Below are 7,234 nucleotides of genomic sequence, written 5' to 3'. Positions count from 1 at the left end.
TATTGCAGCGTGTCAGCAACTGTGAAATGTACAGCAAATAAACAATGTTTTCAGCCTTCAGTTGCAAGGTAATTTTATTCGTTTACCTAGGTTTCGATTCCAGTAATGGACGTGTGGAAGTGTGGTCCTGATTTATGGCCGGCGCAGCTCCGTCTACGTTCACCCTAATGGTTTTAATTTTGACTGACATAATCTTATGATTATGCGTCTTTAATGTTTTAATTTTTAATCTGTGACATGGCCAGTGTTTGGCTCACAAAATAATTTCATTGTTGTTCTGAAGAAGATTCCATTACTGGAATCGAAACCTAGGTAAACGAATAAAATTACCTTGCAACTGAAGGCTGAAAACATTGTTTATTTGCTGAGAATTACAATGTCTTCGGCGAACCTCGAAGTTTTTATTTCTTCTCCATGGATTTTAACACCCACTCCGAGCTTTCTTTTGTTTCCTTTACTTCTTGCTCAATATACAGATTGAATAGCATCGGGGAGAGGCTACAACCCTGTCTCACTCCCTTCCCAACCACTGCTTCCCTTTCATGTCCCTCGACTCTTTTACCTGCCATCTGCTTTCTGTACAAATTGTAAATAGCCTTTCGCCCCCTGCATTTTATCCCTGCCACCCTCAATTTCGTAATATATGTTTTTAGGATTCCGTGCCTTATCCTGTAAAAACCGAACCCTGTCTGCGTCTGTGTGTGTGTGTGTGTGTGTGTGTGTGTGTGTGTGAGAGAGAGAGAGAGAGAGAGAGAGAGAGAGAGAGTCCGACTGTTAAAATTGATACTCGAAAACTCATCAAAACCCGTAGGATACTTCACGTTGACCTACAATCATGAAATTTGTCAAGAAGCAAGGTTTGACCCTACAAGTAAAGGAAAACATTCGAAAATTGTTAGCTTGTAATTACATCACACGAAAAAAATTTTATTTGTCATTTTTTATCCGTCTGTCTGTCTGTTGCATCTGTTAAGACCCCATTTTTCTCTGGAACTGGTCGGCGTATCAAGTTGAAAGTTATTTCACATGCTAAACCCTACAGCCCCCTGGCGGTGTAAAAAACTTAAGCTTCTACGTCAATGCAATGAGAAGATTGGACCATTTGTCACATACGAGGATTGCCCAGAAATTAATGCGCCGTATATTTTTTTCTTCGCCGATTCTTTATTGAACATAATGTGAATTACACACACGAAAGAATAGTGTTTTATTTACACACCCTATTTTTCCACATGATCACCGTCCCATTCTATGGTCTTCCTCCAGCGCGAAACAAGGGCATATATACCCTGTCCGTACCAATCCTTGTGCTTGTGGCCGAATCATTGCTTCACTGCGTGTATCAGCTCCACATCGTCCTCAAAATGTCTTCCACGAGTGGCGTCCTTTAATGGCCGTCCTCGCGAATGGCAGCATCAGCTCGCTTCAACACGTCAGGAGTGACAGCCGTGGATGTCTCTGCGACCGCTGCACGTGGAGCTCCGCCGAGCCGCTTTCTGATGACCTCACCCTCCTTGCCCAGCGACTAACTGTACTTCTGTCGACAGCAGGTGTTCCATAGACTTTGCACAAGCGTTTGTGTATATTCCCCACAGTTTCTTTCTCTGCAGTGAGAAATTCGATGACGGCACGTTGCTTGTAACGTACATCACCTACAGACACCGTTTTGCAACTGTCCTGCAGCTATGCTGTCGGATGTGACGGAAACTTGGCGCGCTCACTCAGACTTCAGATAATATAATAAGTAATGTTTCGCATTCGTAGCACTGTTTTCGGCTGAGAAAAAAAATGCGGTGCATTACTTTCTGGGCAACCCAAGTACTTCGAAACTCGTAAACTCACTCATCAAAACCTATAGCGTACTTCCGCCGGCCAGTGTACCCGAGCGGTTCTAGGCGCTTCAGACTGGAGCCGCGCGACCGCTACGGTCGCAGATTCGAATCCTGCCTCGGGCATGGATATGTGTGATGTCGTTAGGTTAGTGAGGTTTAAGTAGTTCTAAGTTCTAGGGGACTGATGACCTGAGATATTAAGTCCCATAGTGCTCAGAGCCATTTAAACCATTTGAGCGTACTTCCCGCTGACCTAGAGTCATGAAAATCGTCAAGGCGAAAGGTTTCACAGTTCAAGTAAGGTAAAAATTTGAAACTTGTTAAATTGTAAATATACCACATAAAAAATATCGTTCTGCCATTTCAACGTACATTGCATTCATCATCCGTCAAAAGCATAACAGACGAAAATTACTGCACGTAAATATAGAATGTAAGCAGTAGTCTTTTTAGTAAGTAAATAAAAAATGTTTCATTAAATCTTCTCTGTTGACATAAACGTAGTCAGTCTTCTGTTCGCTTCTTTTCGTATGTCCGTGCTACTAAGAGGAGCTTTTGATACGGTCTTAAAATTTCCGGGACCAATATCCTGCAATAATCTACAACATAACAGTAAATCGATGAGATTCTCGATTCCCAGGATGGATGAACTGTATAAACAGGCTGGTCCATTGATCGTGACCGGGCCAAATATCTCACGAAATAAACGTCAAACGAAAAAACTATAAAGAACGAAACTTTTCTAGCCTGAAGGGGGAAACCAGATGGCGCTATGGTTCGCCCACTAGATGGCGCTGCCATAGGTCAAACGGATATCAACTGCGTTTTTTTTTTTTTGTTTTTTTTTTAAGAGGAACCTCATTTTTTATTACATATTCGTGTAGTACGTAAAGAAATATGAATGTTTCAGTTGGACCACTTTGTTCGCTTTGAGATAGATGGGCCTGTAATAGTCACAAACCTATGGCTCACAATTTTAGACGGACAGTTGGTAACAGGTAGGTTTTCTAAATTAAAATACAGAACGTAGGTACGTTTGAACATTTTATTTCGGTTGTTCGATTGTTCCAATGTGATAGATGTACCGTCGTGAACTTATCATTTCTGAGAACGCGTGCTGTTACAGCGCGATTACCTCTAAATACCACATTTATGCGATGAATGCTCAAAATGATGTCCGTCAACCTCAATGCATTTGGCAATACGTATAACGACATTCCTCTCAACAGCGAGTAGTTCGCCTTCCGTAATATTCGCACATGCATTGACAATGCGCCGACACATGTTGTCGGTGGATCACGATAGCCAATATCCTTCAACTTTCTCCACAAGAAAGAAATCCGGGGACGTCAGATCCGGTGAACGTACGGGCCATGTTATGGTGCTTCGACGACCAATTCACCTGTCATGAAATATCCTATTCAATACCGCTTCAACCGCACACGAGCTATGTGCTGGACATCCACCATGTTGAAAGTACATCGCCATTCTGCCATGCAGTGAAACATCTTGAAGTAACATCGGTAGAACATTAGGTAGGAAATCAGCATACATTGCACCATTTAGATTGCTATCGATGAAATGGGGGCCAATTATCCTTCCTCCCATAATTCTGCACCATACATTAACCCGCCATGGTCGCTGATGTTCCACTTGTCGCAGCCATCGTGGATTTTCCGTTGCCCAATAGTGCATATTATGCCGGTTTACGTTACCGCTGTTGGTGAATGACCCTTCGTCACTAAATAGAACGCGTGCATAAAATGTGTCATCGTCCCGTAATTTCTCCTTTGCCTAGTGGAAGAACTGTACACGACGTTCCGAATCGACGCCATGCAATTCCTGGTGCATAGAAATAGGGTACGGGTGCAATCGATGTTGATATAGCATTCTCAACACCAACATTTTGAGATTCCAGATTCTCGCGCAATTTGTCTGCTACTGATGTGCGGATTAGTCGCGACAGCAGCTAAAACACATTACTTGGGCATCATCATTTGTTGCAGGTCGTCGTTGACGTTTCACATGTGGATGAACACTTCCTGTTTTCTTAAATAACGTAACTATCCGGCGAACGGTCCGGACACTTGGATGATGTCGTCCAGGATACCGTGCAATATACAAAGCACACTCCCGTTGGGCATTTTGATCACAATAGCCATACATCAACACGATATCGACCTTTTCCGCAATTGGTAAACGGTCCATTTTAACACAGGTAAATACAGTCCGCGCTGGCGGGATGGTACGTGATACCACTTACACGTTTGTGACTATTACAGCGCCATCTATCACAAAGCGAAAAATGTGGTCTAACTAAAACATTCATATTTCTTTACATATTACACCAATATGTAATAAGAAATGGGGTTCCTCTTTTTAAAAAAAAACGCATTTGATATCCGTTTGACCTACGGCAGCTCCATCTAGCGGGACAACCTTAGCGCCATCTGGTTTCCCCCTTGAAGCTAGATTAGTTTCGTTCTTCGTAGTTTTTTCGTTTGACGCTTATTTTGTGAGATATTTGGCCCGGTCACTATCAATGGACCATCCCATATATATATATATATATATATATATATATATATATATATATATATACAAGGGGCGTTTGAAAAGTCCGTGCAAAAATAAAAACTACTTACGTGTTTGGGGTAAACATTTTATTTTTTATTTTTCGACATTGTCTCCTTTTAGACTTATACACGTCGTCCAACGCTGTTCTAATTTGATGATCCCTTCCGAATAATAGCAATTGTCCAAGTCTGCTAAAGAGCTATTAGTTGCTGCAGTCACCTCCTTGTTTGAATAAAATCTTTGTCCTCCCAGCCACTTCTTCAAATTGTGGAACAAATAACAGTCCGAGCGACAGAAGTTTGGAGAATAGGGGGGATGTAAAACGGGTTGGAATGCTATTTCCATTAATTTTGCGACCACAACTGCTGAAGTGTGTGCTGGTGCATTGTCGTTATGGAAAAGGACTTTTTTGTGGTCCAATCGCCGGCATTTTTCTTTGAGCTCGGTTTTCAAACGGTCTAATAACGATGAATAATATGCACCTGTAATAGTTTTACCCTTTTTCAGATAGTCGATGAGAACTATCCCCTGCGAATCCCAAAAGACAGTCGCCATAAACTTTCCGGCCGAAGGAATGGTCTTCGCCTTTTTTGGTGCAGATTCTCCCTTGGTAACTCATTGTTTAGATTGTTGTTTGGTCTCAGGAGTACAGTAATGTATCCATGTTTCATCTACAGTGACGAAACGACGCTTAAAGTCCTGCGGATTCTTCCTGAACAGCTTCAAACCATCCTTGCAACACTTCCCACGATTCCGTATTTGGTCAAACATGAGCAATCGCGGAACCCATCTTGCGGATAGCTTTCTCATGTCCAAATGTTTTTGCAAAATATTATGTACCCGTTCATTCGAAATGCCCACAGCACTAGCAATCTCACGCACCTTACCTCTTCTGTCATCCATCACCATATCATGGATTTTATCAATGATTTCTGGAGTCGTAACCTCCACAGGGCGTCCAGGACGTTCAGCATCACTTGTCCCCATATGGCCACTCCGAAAATTTTGAAACCACTTATAAACCGTTCTAATCGAAGGTGCAGAGTACCGTAATATTTATCAAGCTTCTCTTTAGTCTCCTGAGGCGGTTTGCCTTTCATAAAGTAATGTTTAATCACCACACGAAATCCGTTTTCGTCCATTTTTTGGCAATCACTCGACTTCCTTGATTCACACGAATGGCGAACACAAACACATAGACCAATATGGCCGAAACATGGTGTGCGTTCTTTCCAAAGATGCTACTAACTAAACATCACCTTGATATGCGCTGTTGGTGCCATCTCTCGGACTTTGCACGGACTTTTCAATCGCCCCTCATATTGTACGGGAGCCTCAGTGCGCTAGTCCTACCCACACTCGGCCAATCTTTTTTTCTGTATACAGCAGTGTCTGGAGGGAGCTACTAGCCCTGCGTCGTAACACAATGACTGTTTCCGAGTGACAGCTCACTAAAAATAACTCTGTGAATCTGTACGCAAGATGTGCCTACAGAGTAAATTCAGACAACTTTTCAGCATGTAGATTGTCAGACGATTGTCAGTTTTTACAAGATCATTTACTTCCAGCGGAGACATGAACATTCTTACAGGTACTTCCACTCTTCAATCACTTATACGTCCGTGGAGTGAGCTATCTCCTAGGATAACACGTGGTTGCTGTTCTGAGCACAGTCATACCGTCGTGCTAAACTTCACCCACACCGCGAGAGGTTCTCTGGCAAACAGGTCGATACTCGATATCCTGCACAGAAATTCAGTCCTTACCGCAATTTTCTCTATTCTGATTATGATTTTCTACCGCTTGCGCTCGGTATATGCAGAGAAAGAAGTGTATCTCAGGGCAACCGGCGCTGGACTGCAGCTTGCCCGGAAATCGACCGAAGACCTATGTCTGCACTCTATGACACTCTAAGGCCGCAATACATATATGGCTGTGTGCATATTTGTCTTTGGGTTCATTTGTTTGAATACGAGGAATATTCTAAGTTGTCATTGCAATAAATAAAAAATTTTTGATAGCCGTTAACAAGAATACAGCGTTTATTTTTCTTAAGTTTTAAGCAGTTTCAGTCATACGGATATGTTACGTCAAATGATGTAAAACATTGGTAACAACCTGTACATTCTGTTACTCGATGAAGCTTTTATCATCGATCACAGCACAGTACGACACAGCTTCCAGCAATAGAACATTTCGAAGCACGGGGTTGGAAATGAGATAGACTGTAATTATGTCATCAATGGCACTTAATTGACGGGAATCGTGTCGTCCAAATGCCTTGCGCTAATGATTCGGAACAATATGCGAGTGGCGGACACACAAATCCAATACAGGAACATACAAAGGGCGGTTAGGAGAGAGAACGTGAGGTAGTTGTAACAGACCTTCGAAACAGATCGACAAATCAGCGTGCCCGACCGAGACTCGAACTCGGGACCTTTGCCTTTTGCGGGCAAGTGCTCTACCAACTGAGCTACCGAAGCACGACTCACGGCCGGTACTCACAGCTTTACTTCTGCCAGTACCTCGTCTCCTACCTTCCAAACTTTACAGAAGCTCTCCTGCGAACGTCGTGCTTCGGTAGCTCAGTTGGTAGAGCACTTGCCCGCGAAAGGCAAAGGTCCCGAGTTCGAGTCTCGCTCGGGCACGCAGTTTTAATCTGCCAGGAAGTTTCATATCAGCGCACACTCCGCTGCAGAGTGAAAATCTCATTCTGGAAACATCCCCCAGGCTGTGGCTAAGCCATGTCTCCGCAATATCCTTTCTTTCAGGAGTGCTGGTTCTGCAAGGTTCGCAGGAGAGCTTCTGTAAAGTTTGGAAGG

General features: G+C 43.1%; 1 non-coding gene across 1 annotated transcript; it reads right to left on the bottom strand.

Moving 5' to 3' along the window:
* Positions 1-6,821: 6,821 nt before the first annotated feature.
* On the bottom strand, positions 6,822-6,896 carry Trnal-caa (transfer RNA leucine (anticodon CAA)). The gene has a single exon. It is a non-coding gene; the product is annotated as a tRNA-Leu (tRNA).
* Between the last annotated feature and the right edge of the window lie 338 nt (positions 6,897-7,234).

Source organism: Schistocerca cancellata, chromosome 7, assembly GCF_023864275.1.
Source record: "Schistocerca cancellata isolate TAMUIC-IGC-003103 chromosome 7, iqSchCanc2.1, whole genome shotgun sequence".
Classification (NCBI taxonomy): Eukaryota; Metazoa; Arthropoda; class Insecta; order Orthoptera; family Acrididae; genus Schistocerca; species Schistocerca cancellata.
Note: the sequence above shows the minus strand (reverse complement) of the source record. Positions and strands in the feature narration are given on the sequence as shown.